The sequence below is a fragment of the Giraffa tippelskirchi genome, chromosome 4, assembly GCF_054371585.1.
Source record: "Giraffa tippelskirchi isolate mGirTip1 chromosome 4, T2T-mGirTip1v1.2.pri, whole genome shotgun sequence".
NCBI classification, from domain to species: domain Eukaryota; kingdom Metazoa; phylum Chordata; class Mammalia; order Artiodactyla; family Giraffidae; genus Giraffa; species Giraffa tippelskirchi.
The window spans coordinates 155734075-155747389 of NC_137278.1; the positions used below are offsets into that span (position 1 = coordinate 155734075).

Below are 13315 nucleotides of genomic sequence, written 5' to 3' on the forward strand. Positions count from 1 at the left end.
TGCGTGTGTATGGAGGAGGGTAGTAAGAAGGGAGAGGTGAGCAGAGGGAAACAGGAGGAGTGGGAGGACCAGGAAAGTGAGGTTGGAAAAGTATTGTCATCCTTGAAAGTTTGTGTTGGAAATGCAGTGCTATTGACGAGAAGTGGGTTAAATGTACCAAAAAACAAGCACTGGGATCAGAGTCAGTCACACTCACTGAAGAAGGTGAATAGGAAAATCTTGAGAACTCCATGCCAGAAGGTCTGGAGGTTGACTGGCCAACCACCTTGGTGCATGTTCTTAATTCTTCCTGTGTGGTCAATAGGCAGATTCTATTTCACCTCAGCCTGTGAGTGTCTGTCCCCTGCAAAGCCATGTGGCTGTATCTGGTGGTTCTTGTGGGCCTTTACTAGTTCCTTCGCTGTTACCAGGAGAGGCAGGTGGTGAGCCACCTCCAAGAAAAGTTCATCTTCATAACGGAGTGTGACTCAGGCTTTGGGAACCTGCTGGCTCAGCAGCTGGACCTGCGAGGCTTGAGGTTCCTGGCTGAGTGTCTGTCGGAATAGGTGGCTGAGCAGCTGAGGAATTAGACGTCAAAGAGGCTGCAGACTGTGATCCTGGACGTCACCAAGACTGAGAGCATTGCTGTGGCCACTGAGTGGGTGAAGGAGCGTGTGGGGGACAGAGGTACCACCCATATTTCTTGTTTGTTTACTTCTTCTCTCTGTATGAGGGTAGACTCGGTGTCAGCACCCTGGGGAAGAGTCCAAGGTGTTTTGCTGGACGTGAAGTCCCACCTGCCTTCTTCACCTCACCCAGCTGACCACACGTTTACCCAGGCCCAGTGACTGTGACCATGGCCTTGGGCAGTGATGGGTGTGTGTCTATGAGAAGAAGACTCAGGTGACCTCGCGGAGGTGGAGGGGTGCATGGGGCGACCTTAGGAGGACTTGAAGAAGGAAATGAGGGTATCCCTTTATCTGTAGAAGTGAGGGGCTAATATGTCTTTCTGGGGCTTATCGTGTGACCTGGGGTCCCAGAATTAACACAAGGATGGACAAACAAGGAGAGGTCTATAAGGGAGAAGCATGGCCCAAACCCTTCCCTGGGGACATGTAACCTCTCTCTCATCAGAACCCTGCCTGCAGTCTTCCCTCTGTCCCCTCCTATAGAATCACTACCCTCCATCGTTTGCCACCTGCCAGGTTCCCCAGCCCAGATCCTCTTCCCCAACCCTCCAATGGAGGAGAGTGGGAGTCACTTCTGGAGCCCCATCTTATGTTTTCTGCTAATGCTTATTGAGCACCTACTGTGTGCAGGGCAGGAATTCCTCTGATGTCCCAGTGGTTCCAGAGATCTTGACTCTCTGTGTGTCCTCTGTTGTTATGATGGTCTGAGTATGGACTCAGTGGAGAAGGCATTTGTATAGTCAAACAGATTTCTGGGCTGAGGGCAAATTGGAGTGGGAGGGACTTATCCAAGAGTCAACTAAAAAACTGAATTTTTATTTCCTTTTTTTTTTCAAAATTGAGATTATGGCATGTTTAGGGGAACCTTATGTTATAGAACAATATCACCATTTTCAAGCAAACAGAGAGCGGGGTCAGATGCTGCAGGACCCCTGAAACACAAACCTGTTTAAACGGCTTGGTGTCAGAGAGGGGACTGCTGAAGAGATGAACGTGACCAGGAGGATCCTCAAGGATCTCTGAATCCTTCAGGCTGTGGTGTGTCAGCCCCTCAAAGTCGATCCACGTTCTCCTCTTAAATGCAAACCTAGAGCTTCTTGCTTGATATGAAGACTCCAGATTTTCATGTATTTATTTACACACTTACACACCGCCAGACCTACTAAACCAACAGAAATTAAGTAAAGCATTACTAATTCACTTTATGCACTGAGGGTTTGTGTTCAGGAGGTCTGGACTCATCTCCAGGAATCCTCTACAGAATGTCAGAGGACTTGTGAGGTTACAAACCCTGACCCTGCTTGCTGGTCTTACAAGGGGTTGGGGGACGCAGGGCTGCACTGAGATAAGTTCCATGGCCAACTCTGGGGACTGTGACTCACGGGCAAGGCAGAACAACAAATGCACTGGAAAAAAGGTGCAGTGCATACCAGGTCACATTCTCAGCCTGGACCCTCAGCAGAGCCTCATTCCTCCTTTTTCCAGGCCACCTTCCTTGAGGAGGGAACCAGGTCTGGTCTGATGAACACATGCAGGGCAGGAACCCATTCTCTGAAGATCCACAGGAGTGTCACAAGGAATCTGCTGTCACTCTTTCCCTGGGCTGTCGTGGCCTTTCTGAGTTGCCTGGGGTCAGTGACTCCCCAACCCCTCCAATCACCTGAACACACTGACCTGTCTCCACATTTTAGAATCTCCACTTCAGACAGTGGAACTGGAAACAAGCTTGCACAGTTTGCCCTCATTCCCTACCCCTTCCAGCTCCTCCATTTGTTACCTACACCTCCACCTGTTCAGAGGACCTGTCATGGGTGTAGAACAGGCAGTGGTTGGGGGGTGGCCTTAGCTTGACAGTGGTCCCCACTGAGATGCTCTGGGGCTCAAGGAGTAGTGCATCAGCTCTGAATCACATGTGGGTCAGAGGTTCTGCCCTGGCATCTGGCCCAACTACCCCTCCGAGAACATAAGATGCAGAGATTTTTGTCAGTGAGTCTCCCTGACAGAACTGTCTCTGAAAGACTTTTTGTTCTGGCTGCTCAGATCCCAGGTGAGTGTCACCCCAGCTCCTGCCTCTTACTGCTCTCTCCCGCCCTGCCTGTCATTGTACCCACCTGGAACAGGAGTTGGAAGCTCCTGAGACCCCACAAGTCATCATATGACTTTCAAGACTCACACAAGGGAAGCTGATGATGTGAGGACTGGGATGGGGCTGCTGCATGGACCCGTGGGAATTTATGATGAAGGAATTCACGGTCAGAGAAAAAAATCTCCTCTTTCTTCCAAGTAAAGAAACCACCACCTTCATCCTTAGCAGGGTTGGTGTTTGTATAAGACTTGCCTGTTCCTCTGGCTTCATGACAGTTTCCAGAGCAGCATCCACCATCCTGGCCTTCTTCTTCCTCACCCTTTGGGGAATCCCTGTAGGAGGGTCCTGCTGATCACCCAGGAAGCAGGCACAGGCTGCTTTCTGCAGGACCGTCCTTTCCATTACTGCTGCCGATTGCCACCTGAGGGACAACTCCTTTCAGGATGGCAGTCAGCACCCTGCAGGTGGCAGTGACCACTAGAGGCTGAATCTGTCCTCCTCTCTGTGTATCTCGGCTGCTGGGGTGGGCTCCAGGGGCATCTGAGTCTCTGTGTTGTTGGGGAATCCTCTCCTTCCAGCCAGTGCCCATCATCTTTCCTGACTTGGAGTCGGAGCCGTGATAAACATGGATGATGAGGGGATGCCCAGGGCACTTACCCCGGCTCCTTCTGTCCCTGCTCCTCTCACCAGCTCAGTGCCTGTGGTGGTCCAGCCCCATTACTGAGTGGCATCTTCCCCATCCCTGTGAACACCCTGCATGCACAGCTCTTCTGGAGTCTAGTCTTGGGTCCTTTCTCCAGTCTGCTGAGCAGGCAGCTCACTCCTCCTCTCCACCATAACCCTCATACAAATTGAACTAATTCCTTTCCAATTATTGAGCTTCTTGCTTGGGGGAGTTAGCATTCCAATTAATGATATGACGTCAAGGTTCAAATCAGTCTTTGCTCTACATCTGGGTGGTCTGGATGTTGTCTGTGGTGCCCGGCAGGTCGGGTCTGACCACAGAAGGAGAGAGGGCAATGGAACCCAGCATCCAGGTATGTGGACAGAACATCTTCTTGGAGTCAAAGGGGAACACCTGTTAGAGCAGCTTTGTGTGAGTCCTTCCAACACCCATCCCAGCATCTGGGAGAAGTCTCACCATTGCTTGTGTCCCCTCATTCCCTTCGTGTCTCCTCTCTTTGCCTCAGACACCCCCACCGCTCTTCTGAACTTCTTTCTTGTCCAGAGAGCCACTGTATCAGGAGAGATCTTATTCCCTTTTGCCTTCTCCTTCTAATCCTAGAGAGGCTGAGGGGACTTAGTCTTTCAGGAGCGAATTCTGTGAGCTGAGGGAGAGGAGGAAATGAGATAAGAGGCTAAGTCAGCTGCCCAGGGTCACATAGCTAGTTGGCAGCAGAGCTGGGTTTTGAAGTTATATGTGTCTTGATTCCAAGTGTATCCCCTTATAAGAATGTTCCTAGTCTAGGAGACCCAGGTCATAGACTTCAATAAAAAAATGGGAACAATTTGATTGCGAACCATGAAACCTGAGATGCAAAATTTCTAATGTGTTTATGGGTGTGTGAGGATTGAGAGGGCAGAGGTGAGCAGAGGGAAACAGGCAGGAGTGCAAGGACCAGGAGAGTGAGGTTGGAAGAGTATTTTCCTCCTTAAGGTTTTGTGTTGGAAATGCAATAGTATCAATGAGAAGTGCATTAAGTGTGCCCCAAACCAAAAGTAAGTACTGGGATCAGAGTCAGTCATAATCACTGAAGAAGGTGAATAGGAAATCTTCAGAACTCCATGCCAGAGAGTCTGGAGGCTGACTGGCCAATCAGCTTGGTGCACATTCTTAATTTCTTCTGTCTGATCACAAATCAGACCCTATTCACCCCAACCTGTGTGTGTCTGTCCCCTACAAACCCATGTGGCTGTACTTGGTGGTCCTCGTGGGCCTGTACTACCTCCTGCGCTGGTACTGGGAGAGGCAGGTGGTGAGACACCTCCAGGACAAGTTCGTCTTCATCACTGGCTGTGATTTGAGCTTCAGGAAACTGCTGGCCAGGCTGCTGAGCCTGCAAGGCTTGAGGGTCCTGGCTGTGTGTTTGACAGGGCAGGGAGCCGAGCAACTGAGGAAGCAGACGTCAACAGGCTGCAGACGGTGATCCTGGATGTTACCAAGACTGAGAGTGTCACTGCGGCCACTGAGTGGGTGAAGGAGAGTGTGGGAGACAGAAGTACCACCCACATTTTTTGTTTGTTTACTCCTCTCTGTGTGAGGGGAGACCTGTTATCAGCTCCCTGGGGAATAATCCAAGATGTTTTCCTGGATGTGAAGTCCCACTTGCAGTCTTCACCTCACTCAGCTGACCAGATGAGCCTCTTCCATTCCCCACTCCCACCTCCTGACCTGGAGGCTCTGTAGTTTGGGGAAGAGTTTTCCCTGATGGGAATGTGCCTTGCAGACTATCTGTCTGGTATCCTCTCCTGTCTTAGCAGAAAGTTTGGGTTTCTTGCTGCTGAGATAGCAGGGTGATCAGGGTGGACTTTCTGGAGGAGGGGTGGAAGTGAGGGCTCTGGTTGAAAGGCTGCAAGGGTTTCAGGAGCAGGGCTGGAACTGGGCTATGTTCTTATCACTTGATCATGTGCTTTTTGGTGACCCATAGGCATCCCACTTGGCTTTTAATGTCACTTATTTTCAAATAATGATACTGAGTTCTCAGGTCTTGTCTAGGGGAAGTCAAGTAACTACTATGGAGTCTCTTTCTCTCTCTGCTTTCTGCTTTTCTTTACTCTACTGCTTTTTAAAAATTTTTTAATTCTTAGAATCTGCCTATGTTTTGCAGTGGAAGGAGAGAACTTTAGTTTCTTTCATCTAAGTGATGAAAGAATGATCATTGTGGAAACTGAGAGATATGCCAAACACTGAAAATCTCACCACCCAGAGATAAGGGCTATTAGTGTTTTGACATACATGGTCTTATATTTGTACATATTTATCCTTTTCTTTCTATTACATGAAAATATATAGATTTAGAACATGATAAAACTTTCTTCAAAAACATCATAAATTATGACTGAGAAAACACTACACATTAAAATAGCATCACTTACTAAAAAATACTTCATGGTATGATACATAATTATTTCCTACATTTTATTCACCATATTCCACATAAATGATATCTCTGCAAACTTCTTTCTACCCAAGTCTCTACACTTGATTGTGTCTTTGATAACAAATGATTGGACCATATTTATCCTACAAGTCAGGCATGTTGCTGAGCAGGGCAGGGACTCAGCTCTCTGTGTGGAACTTCTGGTTCCCTTACCCCAGCAACCTTGAATGCCTACTGCGCTTGCCATGAGGTCTATGGTTGCTAAAGGTTTACTTTAAAACCTTGGGATTGTGTCTTGGACTCTTGCAAGAGGTTTCCTTTAAGCTGGATGAATTTGCACCAAGGAGATGAAGCCAGGGTGGCCTCCTGTGTGAGTGGGAGGAGAAGGTGGAGTTTTCTGGGGTAGGGAGTAAACCCTGTGCTCTGGGTGTCAAGGGTAAGGAGAAGCATCCCTGCCCTCCCCCTCCCAAATAGCCCTCGGAATTCTCCAGATTCCTGAGACACATTGCTCAGTATTGAAGTGCGGGTGTTTCAAGCCCAGGCCCTAGAGGTCGATACCAGGTCTGTCACCAAGTGCCCTCAATCCTGAGATCTCAGGTCTGTTTTACCCAACCAGTCTGCACTCAGTTACACTCATCTTTTTTTGTTATTGCCTTCATCTCTTGATTCCTTTTTTCCTCTCTTTCCCTCCCATCCTCATTGTCTATGTTTCCTCTTTTTTCCTCATACTAACTGTTGAGCACTCAGTTCAAAAGCTGTCAGAAAATCTTGAAAGCTGGGGAATATTTATTAGTGTGCAAAGACACCATTGATAGCTCAGTTGGTAAAGAATCTGTCTGCAATGCAGGAGACCCTGGTTTGATTCCTGGGTCAGGAAGGTCTGCTGGAAAATGGATAGGCTACCCACTCCAGTCTTCTTGAGCTTCCCTGAGGTCAGCTGGTAAAGACTCTGCCTGTAATGCGGGAGACCTGGGTTCGATCCCTGGGCTTGGAAGATCCCCTGGAGAAGGGAAAGGTTACCCACTCAGTATTCTGGATTGGAGAATTCCATAGACTGTATAGTCCCTGGGGTCACAAAGAGTCATACACAACTTAGTGACTTTCACTTTCAAAGACACCATGGACTGTGAAAACCCAAAACTTCACTCTTGAGTTCCAGACTATAGACCCACTAGATTTCCTCAAGCTTAATACCTGCCTTCATCAACACTGGGGTACTTCTTCCTTGTCACTAGGCAGTGGACAGTGTGTGAAGACTGAGTTGGGAGGAAGGCACACCTTCTGTCCTCCCACTGCTCACAGAGTCTGGTCTCCTCAAACCCCCAGGAGCATGTTGGTCTCTGCTCCAGCCCCTCCCCTGCAGCCTTTCTCTTAAAGTCCTTCTGGAGGGTGACTTGGCATTATGGCTCAGTCCTCACTCCTGGGCCCACACAGTGTTGCCCTCTCATCCTCACTCTTCCCAGGACTCTGGGGTCTGGTGAATAATGTCAGCATTTGCACAACGATGACACTCAATCAGTGGTTGATCAAACAGGACTTTGTGAAGATTCTGGATGTTAACCTGTTGGGGGTGATTGACATGACCCTGAGTCTGCTGTCTTTGGTGTGGAAAAGGAGGGGCTGTGTGGCCAACATCTCCAGCATCATGGGCCAGCCGGCTCTCTTTGGTGGAGGCTACTGCATGTCCAAGTACAGCGTGGAGGCCTTCTCGGACTCCCTCAGATAATGGTCTGGGAGGGAGGCCCTTCTTCTCTTTTCCTCCTTCTGAGCACTGAGGCAGGGAAGGGGTTAAGGCGGGGGTTCCACTAAGGTTTTCATACATCACAGACCTATTGACTCTTCCTTCTAGGTCCCTCTCACTGTGTAGGTCTTTTTGATGAAAAGCATGTTCATATGTTTTGCATCCCCAGTTGGTCCCAGACCTACAGGGTTTGATTCAACTTACTCCTGCCTTGCAGGAGGGCCCATGGTCAGAAATTATTGGAGTGACAATAAAGGATAGGATTTGGCTGTGCAGGCCTTTCATGTGCTCAACTGCTACAGTATTTATGTTCTGGAAGCCCTGGGGGGATGTGTGCCCCTTGAAGTAATTGGTCAAGGGAGTTACCTTGTCAAATCAGTGGTAGAGACCACTGGCTGCAGAGAGAGAGTGGCTCTGATGTATGAGAGCTCTGTCCTCAGACTGGTGGATGCTCCTTAGAGGACAGAGGGGTTACTGGGGTGGGAGAGGGGAGACAAGGGATGTGGTCTATGGAAAGACACAATGTGCAAACATGGCGATTGATTGGAATGACAGGATTAGGAGGTGACAACAGTTAAACAATGCTCTTCAGCACAGTTGGTAGGATGTAGAGCTGATAGGCACGGGGTGTAAAATAATTGGGAAAATAGTCAAACTCTAAAGAGAAGCAGTAACATCACTATGAGCTTCTCTCCTTGGCTTCTGCATCTCACAACTTCTGAGAGCTCCCAGCCCATCTCACCCAGCCCTGTACTGGTGTCTGACTGTTCTTTCATGTTCTGCTTGCGTGACTTCTCAAGCCCTTGCCCCTCGTCCTGTCTACATTACAAGAGAGAGCTCTCCTACTTCAGAGTGAAGGTGGTTATGATTGATCCCGGTTACTTCCTGACCAATATGACCCAAGGTGAGGTGTTTAATGGAACCCTCCAGGCATCATGGGATCATGCCAGCCCAGAGATCCAGAAACTCTATGGAGACAACTTCCTTGCTGACTGTGAGTTAGCTGTGGGGTTTGGGAAAATATTCAGAAATGCATCATTAGTGCCTCCTCCAGTCTCAGTTCCATCCTCCAGGCTCTCTGTTACCCCCACAGTGAGGATATGAGCTCATCCCCAAGGTCTCTGTTTGGTCAACTGGTGACAGAAGGGAAGGATCAAGGCTTGGTAGATCTAGAGAACAGTTTCTCTTCAGAAACCCTTTTAATTTGGAAAGGAGACTGATGTCACAGAGGGATATACCCCTAGAATCATGGCAAGGTGGTGTTGTGAAAGTAAGTCGTTCAGTCATGTCCGACTCTTTTTGATCCAATGGACTATAGAGTCCATGGAATTCTCCAGGCCAGAATACTGGAGTGGGTAGTCTTTCCCTTCCCCAGGGGATCTTCCCAACCCAGGGATCTATCCCAAGTCTCCCACATTGCTGGCCAATTCTTTACCAGCTGAGCCACAGTTGTTAGGACCACCTTTTTCAGGTGCCTCAATTTCTAGTGTGGGTAGAGACCTCCAGTATGTAGTATACGTATTCCCTGGAAAGGTGCTAGAGGGCACTAACTTAGTGTGGAAGTGTATTTTTTTTGCTACGTGCTGGGACACATTGCAGTGATATCTATTGGTTTGATATGGACCATGATTTTGGAAGAGAACAGAATTTTTGGAAAGTCAAGTTGATCTGTAAGTGGGAGGGCTGGAAAATGAGAATAACTAGGATTGTGTCTCCTTCTGTACAGTCATGAAGACATCGGATTTACTGAAGCCACGGTGGGTTGGAAATCTGTCCTTGGTGAGTGACTGCATGGAGCATGCTCTGATCACTTGCCACCCCCACACCAGATACAGAGCTGGCTGGGACGCCAAGTTCTTCTATCTCCCGATGAGCTAACTGCCCAACTTCCTGGTCGATCTCATGATGTACTGGATTACCCTGGGCCTGCTAAGGCCCTGTAATGCAAGAGTGGGATGCATGATAGGGGGGCAGTTAGGTCCTGGGTGGGGAGAGGACACATGGAGGGAGGGAAATAGAGTGCAGAGGGGGATTCTCGGGACACCAGAACACACATTCCACCTCACTCCCCACCCACTCCCCAGGCTTTGCTTTCATCACTGCTTAGGACTTGGGGAAATTAGAAAGAAAGAGACAAGATTGGGCCTTAGAAACTGGGGTCAGATGCTCATGTATTCATTCTGTCCCTTTTGCTTTATGACCCACATCAGCTGTGAAAAGCCATACTTTGGGGAGGACATGAGACACTGTGGGTTTCAGTCCCCTGTGCTTTGGCTCTGTCCACTTCTTCAGATGAATCTTTCCCATGTCCTGCCTCCCTCTTCCCCAGGATAGAAATGATGAGCAAGCGGATAAAAGCCCCTTTTCCCTGAAGGTGTCTGTTGATCGTGAAGAGTGACTATCAGATTGATCCAACAGCCTGGGTGCCAATTCAGTGGCCTTGGCAGGTTTGGGTACAGAAACCAGGTTTTAATCCATCTTGGAAACAAGAATTTCCATTGATTATTTTTTCCCTAAAATTTCATTTGAGAAGTTCACCTACTAGAATGCATGCTAGGGCTTCATGTTTAAACTGAAGACACTTGCTTTTCAAATTATTTATGACACACACAAAGAGTACCAGTCTCACCAAACCAAATGAAATCAAATAAATCATCATTGATTCACTTTATGCCTTGGGAGGGATGTGTTCAGGAGGTTTGGAATCACTCCCAGGAATCTTCTCCAGAATGTCAGAGGGCTTGTGAGGTTATAAAGCCCTAACCCTCCTTGCTGGTCCCACAAGGGGTGGGGGGACGCAGGGCTGCACTGAGATGGGTTCCATGGCCACCTGTTTGATTTGTGACTCACGGGCTCTAACTCAGACAAGACTGAACAACAAATGCATTGAAAAAGAAGTGCAGTGCACACCAGCGGAGTCTTTAGGCTGGACCCTCAGCAGATTCCCAGTCCTTGTCCTTCCAGGCTGCCTTCCTTGGGGAAGGAGCCAGGTCTGATGGATGTGAACAGGGTCTGGAACCCGTGCCAAAGTCCACACAGCAGCCACAAGGCAGTCTCCCTCCTCCTCCTCTTGGCTGTCCTGGTGGTTTTGGTGAACAGGTTCAGTGGCTCCCCAACCCTAATACAATCTCCTCCCGCAATCAGATACTTAGTACCTGAGGGCAGGGTTTGTCTGTCCGTTTTGAGAGCTAACTCATGTAGGGGGACAGCAGACAGGTAGGGCTGGAAACAAGGTTGCACAATTAGCCCTCACTCTCGGCCCCTTCCAGCCCCCTGTTTCCTAAGCCTCTCTCTCTCTTCAGAGGACTCTTGCTGGGAGGAGATGAGGGGATGGGTGTGGAATGATCTGTGTCTTGACTGTGGTCCTCCTGAGACTGGGAGAACACCACCAGGGGGTGACTCCCTGCTTCCGAGCATATAGACTTGACAGTTGCTGCCTTGGAATGTGACCCAGCTGAACCTCCCAGGATCAAAGGTGCAGAGATTTTAGTCAGTGAGTCTCTCTGACAGGGTGGCCCCTGAAAGATGTCTTCTTGTGGGCTCTGCAGCTCCCAAGTGAGTGAGAGTCACTCCAGCCTCCTGTCTCGGGTCTCTCCCGACCTTCCTGTGGTCGTCTCCAGTTGGAATGTAGCCTGGAGCTCCTGACAGGCCCCAAACCCACGCTGTAACTTTCAAGAGTCACAGAACAGAGGCAGAAGCCCTGAGGGCTGGCACCAGTCTGCTGCATGGCCCCATTGGAATTTGTGGTTGATGATTTCATGCTCACTGAGAAAAAAAAATCTCCAAGTAAGAAACCAAAACCTTCTCCTTTAGCAGGGTTAGTGTTTGTATAAAACTTGCATGTCCCTCCGGCTTCCTGACAGTTTACAGGGCACCATTCTCTATTCTGGCCTTCTTCAGCCTCACCCTTTTGGGAGCCCCTGTAGGAGGGTCCTGCTGGTCACCTAGGAAGCAGGCAGAGGCTGGTTTCTGTAGGACCATCCTTTCCATTATTGCTGCCGACTGCCACCTGAAGGGCAATCACTTTCAGGACAACAGTCAGCTCCCTGCAGGAGACAGTGACCACTAAAGGCTGAATCTATCTTCCTCTGTGTTTGTTGGCTGCTGGGGTGAGTTCCAGAGGCATCTGAGCCTCTGTGTCCTTGGGGAAGCTTTTCCTTCCACCCAGGAACTGTAGCCTTTCCTGATTTGGAGTCAGAACTGTGATAAATGTGGACAGTGAACAGATGCCCAGGGCACTGACCCCAGCTCCTTCTGTCCCTGCCCCTCTCACCAGCTCCACGCCCCTCGTGGTTCACCCCCATTCCTGGATGGTATCCTCCCCCTCCCAGTGAACCCCTCCATGTTCAGCTGTTCTGGGATCCAATCTCAGGACCTTCCTTCAGTCTCTTGAGTGGTCAGGTCCATCCTCTCCACCCTCACCCCCATACAAACTGAACTAATTTCTTTCCATCATTGTGGTTTACAGATCTCACTGCTTGGAAGAGTTAGCATTCCAGTTAATGTTTTTCAGGTTTCCGATCTGCTTTCTCTCAGTGTCTGACTGGTTAGGATTCTGGGTGTGGTGCTGGGCTGGGTAGGGTCTGAGCACAGAAGGGGAGAGGGCAATGGATCCAGGCACCCATGTCTGTGAGCAGGACATCTTCACGGGTTAAAAGGGGAACAGTTTGAAAGGTTGTTGCTGAACCACGAAAGATGCCAGGATTCTTGGCCTCTGGAGAAGAATTCAATCCTGGGCCAGAGACAAGGCTTGATCGCTCAGAGCTTTTGTGTAATAAAGTTTTATTAAAGTATAAAATAGATAGAGAAAGCTTCTGACATAGACATCAGAAGGCGGCAGAAAGAGTGCTCTGCTGCTATTTTTTAGCTGGATGTTATATAGCTACTAGCAGTCTGCTAATTAAAGAAAGGAAATGTCTCAAAACTCAGAGAATGGCACCAGGTGAGTCATCCAGGGGCAAAAAACAATTGACTTGAATCTTGAAGAAAGGCAAATTTCCATACAAATATATAGTTTCATTAACATAGATTAGGAGAACAATGTATGAATATAACATACTGGTTTGTCAAGTTGGTTCTGAGCCTTTAGAGGGAACCGACTTGAAGACAGAGTCTAGGGTTTACATAGTACATTAACATAGCTTAAGACAAATATTTCCATAAGATAAATGCATTGGTTAGCTCAAGGTTTGAGGAAAGTTAAGTTCAGGTGGAACCAGGTGTCATTATGGCAACAGAATTTTAAGAGAAACCTCTTTTTAAATTTGTAGAGAGAGGGGAAAAAATGTAACACTAGTTTGTTTCCTCCTGCCACTTAAGAGAGAGATAAAAAATGTCTGACACTTGCAGCCTATTTCCTCCCTTTGGAGACCCCTGGCCTTCTGGCCTGTTACCCTCTCAAGCTGTTGGAGCGGCTTTCTGTGAGTCCTGCAAACACCCATCCCAGCATCTGGGAGAAGTCTCGCCATTGCCTGTATCCCCTCATTCCCTTCGTGTCCTCTCTCTTTGCCTCAGACACTTCCATTGCTCTTCTGAATACCTTTCTGGTCCAGAGAACCACTGTTAACAGGAGAGACCTTATTCCCTTTTGCCTTCTCCTTCTAATCCTAGAGAGGCTGAGGGGACTTAGACTTTCAAGAGGGAATTCTGTGAGCTGAGTCAGAGGAGGAAACCAGATCAAAGACTAAGCCAGCTGCCCAAGGCCCCACAGCCAGTTGGC

The 13315-nt window shown here is 48.7% G+C and overlaps 1 pseudogene; it reads left to right on the forward strand.

Moving 5' to 3' along the window:
* The first annotated feature begins 353 nt into the window (after positions 1–353).
* LOC145544399 (retinol dehydrogenase 16-like) lies at positions 354–9539 on the forward strand (annotated as a pseudogene).
* Positions 9540–13315: the final 3776 nt, after the last annotated feature.